The sequence below is a fragment of the Sebastes umbrosus genome, chromosome 20 (assembly GCF_015220745.1).
Source record: "Sebastes umbrosus isolate fSebUmb1 chromosome 20, fSebUmb1.pri, whole genome shotgun sequence".
NCBI lineage: Eukaryota > Metazoa > Chordata > Actinopteri > Perciformes > Sebastidae > Sebastes > Sebastes umbrosus.
The window spans coordinates 27,661,158-27,666,157 of NC_051288.1; positions in this window are offsets into that span (position 1 = coordinate 27,661,158).

Here is a 5,000-nt window from a genome sequence, read left to right on the forward strand (position 1 = left end):
GATCCATCTGTCTCCTGTTATATAGATCCATCTGTCTCCTGTTCTATAGATCCATCTGTCTCCTGTTATATAGATCCATCTGTCCTGTTATATAGATCTATCTGTCTCCTGTTCTATAGATCCATCTGTCTCCTGTTATATAGATCCATCTGTCCTGTTATATAGATCCATCTGTCCTGTTATATAGATCTATCTGTCTCCTGTTCTATAGATTCATCTGTCTCCTGTTATATAGATCCATCTGTCTCCTGTTATATAGATCCATCTGTCCTGTTATATAGATCCATCTGTCTCCTGTTATATAGATCCATCTGTCCTGTTATATAGATCCATCTGTCTCCTGGTAAATCTGTATTTTGTCTGCATATATTACAGCCCCATACAATATATATATATATATATAAATATATATATCTTATAAAGCTAAAATGCAGTGTGTAGATATTGACCCTACCCCTAAAGCAGCATCATTCTGTGATGTCCCCGTCATCTCCTCTCTGTGATCCTCCAGAGGTGGAATCACTTATCTCATCAGTCAACACAGAACACACTCCAGACAAGTTCTCAGTCAGTCTTTTATTTTGAAAATCAGTCTGTGGTACAAATGTTGCGCTCTGATTGGTCAGCCCCGAAGCAGGAAATGATGTCATCAAAAATAGATCTGTACAGGAAGCTGCCTTACATTCAGTCAGATGAATACAAACTGTTCCACCTTATAAAAATATAAATCTATTAAACATGGAGATGTCCTCATGAAGGACAGATTCACTTTCATATTTATTTCCCCGTTTCATTAATGCCTTTAGGAGTTATTCAAGGAGAATGAAGTTTCAGCTGCTTCCTGTCCTGAAGAGACTTCCTGTCTCTGACGCTTGTTCATGAGCTGGCGAGGAGTCGTGACGAGGAACCGTGACGAGGAACCGTGACGAGGAACCGTGACGAGGAACCGTTTGGATCTTTTTTACTCTGTGCGGGTTTCAAACCGACACCCTCTGAGCGTCCACGTACGCGTGGTTAGAAACGGACCAGCAAAACCTGCCGCTTGGAACCGCCGTGTCTGATGGCGTGAGGCTCATGAGGCTCGCGGACGCTTCACACAGAATCTTTGTTGTAAAAACATCCCTGCTGATTCTTTCCACACGGTGGTGCTTTCAAGGACACGCGGACATCTGAGAACTGAGCGTGCTGGAGGAGCATCATGTTATTTATAATCATTTAATCACTTCTGTTGAAAATCAAAGTCTCAAACTCAGATGTCGGATTGTCCTTAAACACACCGACAAAGACAGATGAAGTCATGTGATCACGACCGAACCATCTCCAGGATGGCTGAAGAAGGCCGTGAGAGGTGGTTGAAAGCTCAGGAAACAGAATGAAACTTGAAACACGGGAATATTAAAAATAATCAGACAAAAGAAGCACCTGATTGATCTTACAGTGGATGAGGTCATGATGACATCATCCAGCAGGAGTGACGTGTCATTGGACAGCTGTGAGTGAGTCAGAGACTTCCTGGATCAGAGTTATTGATCAGCTCCTCAATGGCCCAGGATGTGATTGATGTGACCCTGAAACACGAAAACATCATGTTAACATCTGGACCTGACACGACCTGAGTGACCATCAACATCTGGATCTGACACAACCTGAGTGACCATCAACATCTGGATCTGACACAACCTGAGTGACCATCAACATCTGGATCTGACACGACCTGAGTGACCATCAACATCTGGACCTGACACGACCTGAGTGACCATCAACATCTGGATCTGACACGACCCGAGTGACCATCAACATCTAGATCTGACACGACCTGAGTGACCATCAACATCTGGACCTGACACGATCTGAGTGACCATCAACATCTGACACGACCTGAGTGACCATCAACATCTGGACCTGACACGATCTGAGTGACCATCAACATCCGGATCTGACACGACCTGAGTGACCATCAACATCTGGACCTGACGCGATCTGAGTGACCATCAACATCTGGATCTGACACGACCTGAGTGACCGTCAACATCTGGATCTGACACGACCTGAGTGACCATCAACATCTGGATCTGACACGACCCGAGTGACCATCAACATCTGGACCTGACACGACCTGAGTGACCACACTGTACGGTCCGAATGTCAGCTACGACCTGAGTGACCATTAACATCTGGACCTGACACGACCTGAGTGACCACACCGTACGGTCCGATCATCAGCCACGACCTGAGTGATCACACTGTACGGTCTGATCTTCAGCCACGACCTGAGTGATCACACTGTACGGTCTGATTGCCAGCTACGACCTGAGAGATCACACTGTACGGTCCGACCGTCAGCTACGACCTGAGTGATCACACTGTACGGTCCGATCGTCAGCTACGACCTGAGTGATCACACTGTACGGTCCGATCGCCAGCTACGACCCGAGTGATCACACTGTACGGTCCGACCGTCAGCCGCGACCTGAGTGATCACACTGTAACGGTCTGATCATCAGCTACGACCTGAGTGATCACACTGTACGGTCCGATTGCCAGCTACGACCTGAGTGATCACACTGTACGGTCCGATCGTCAGCTATGACCCGAGTGATCACACTGTACGGTCTGATCGTCAGCCGTGACCTGAGTGATCACACTGTACGGTCCGATCGTCAGCTGCAACCTGAGTGATCACATTGTACGGTAATCTGGTCATCAGGTGTTTATCGGTGTGATTAATGATCAAGAATGTGATCAGAACTTACTGGTTCTCCTCCGAGACACCTGGGACAGCACAGCAGAGGAGGTCTGGACCGGACCACGCCAACCTGCATCAACACACACATTAACATGTTACCATAGCAACGGCTCTGTTGATCATCTATAATCAGGTTATAAACACGGTTAACAACAGTAAAACATTTACTATTAATGATCTGCCAGTCGTCATGACGACCTGAACTCACCTGCTGCTGTTCTTGTTGCTGATTGGACACCGTAAAGGTGTGGGACGTTTCCATTGGACAGTCCGTCACCTGGAGCTCCGCCCCCAAACACACCCGCTTCTGAAAACACAACATCTTCACCATCATCATCATCATCACCACCATCATCACCTTCATCTTCATCATCATCACCACCATCACCATCATCATCATCATCATCATCATCATCTTTATCATCTTCATCACCATCATCATCACCTTCATCATCATCATCACCATCTTTATCATCTTCACCACCATCATCATCATCATCATCATCTTTTCAGTTGCATCTCTGAAGCTCTGGACCGTTAACCATAACCCTGGACCGCTCTGTAGCGCTCTGTAGCGCCCTGTAGCGCTCTGTAGCGCTACAGAGCGCTCTGGACCACTCTGTAGCGCCCTGTAGCGCCCTGTAGCGCTCTGTAGCGTCCTGTACCGCTCTGTAGCGCCCTGTACCGCCCTGTAGCGCCCTGTACCGCTCTGTAGCACCCTGTAGCGCCCTGTACCGCTCTGTAGCGCTCTGTAGCGCCCTGTACCGCCCTGTAGCGCCCTGTACCGCCCTATACCGCCCTGTAGCGCCCTGTACCGCTCTGTAGCGCTCTGTACCGCTCTGTACTGCTCTGTAGCGCCCTGTACCGCTCTGTACCGCCCTGTAGCGCCCTGTACCGCCCTGTACCGCTCTGTAGCGCTCTGTAGCGCCCTGTACCGCCCTGTACCGCTCTGTAGCGCTCTGTACCGCTCTGTACCGCTCTGTAGCGCCCTGTACCGCTCTGTAGCGCCCTGTACCGCCCTGTAGCGCCCTGTACCGCCCTGTAGCGCCCTGTAGCGCCCTGTAGCGCTCTGTACCGCTCTGTACCGCTCTGTAGCGCCCTGTACCGCCCTGTAGCGCCCTGTACCGCTCTGGACCGCCCTGTACCGCCCTGTAGCGCTCTGGACCGCTCTGTAGCGCTCTGCAGCGCTCTGTAGCGCCCTGTACCACTCTGTAGCGCTCTGTACCGCCCTGTAGCGCTCTGCAGCGCTCTGTACCGCCCTGTAGCGCTCTGTAGCGCTCTGGACCGCCCTGTAGCGCTCTGCAGCGCTCTGTACCGCCCTGTAGCGCTCTGCAGCGCTCTGTAGCGCTCTGCAGCGCTCTGTACCGCCCTGTAGCGCTCTGTAGCGCTCTGTACCGCCCTGTAGCGCTCTGGACCGCTCTGGACCGCTCTGTACCGCCCTGTAGCGCTCTGTACCGCCCTGTAGCGCTCTGCAGCGCTCTGTACCGCCCTGTACCGCCCTGTAGCGCTCTGTACCGCCCTGTAGCGCTCTGCAGCGCTCTGTACCGCCCTGTACCGCCCTGTAGCGCTCTGTACCGCCCTGTAGCGCTCTGGACCGCTCTGGACCGCTCTGTACCGCCCTGTAGCGCTCTGTAGCGCTCTGTACCGCCCTGTAGCGCTCTGTAGCGCTCTGGACCGCTCTGGACCGCTCTGTAGCGCTCTGTAGCGCTCTGTAGCGCTCTGCCTCCAGATGTTCAGCTGTCCCCAGCACTGCCTGCTTTTAGATCAAAGCTCAAAACGCTCTTTTATTCCTGATTGGCTTTTGGCTCCACGTGAGAGTTGATGATTTGAATGCTGTTGTTATTTTGAAAGTCCTGTTGGTCTGAAGTTGGTCTGAGTGTTTTATTGTGTTGTTTTTATGTGTTTATGAATAACTGAACAGCACTTTGGTAAACTTCTGTTGTCTTTAAATGTGCTTTATAAATAAATCAGGATCTGCTCTTCATCACTCACCGCTCTGCAGCTCCAGGGCTCCACCTCCGGGTCCAAACTCCTCTTCTTCACACACTGCATGCTAACAGCTAAGCTAACAACTAACAGCTAACAGCTAAGCTACCAGCTAGCAGCTAACAGCTAGCAGCTACCAGCTACCAGCTAACAGCTAACAGCTAACAGCTAGCAGCTAACAGCTAACAGCTAGCAGCTACCAGCTAAGCTACCAGCTAACAGCTAGCAGCTACCAGCTACCAGCTAACAGCTAACAGCTAGCAGCTAG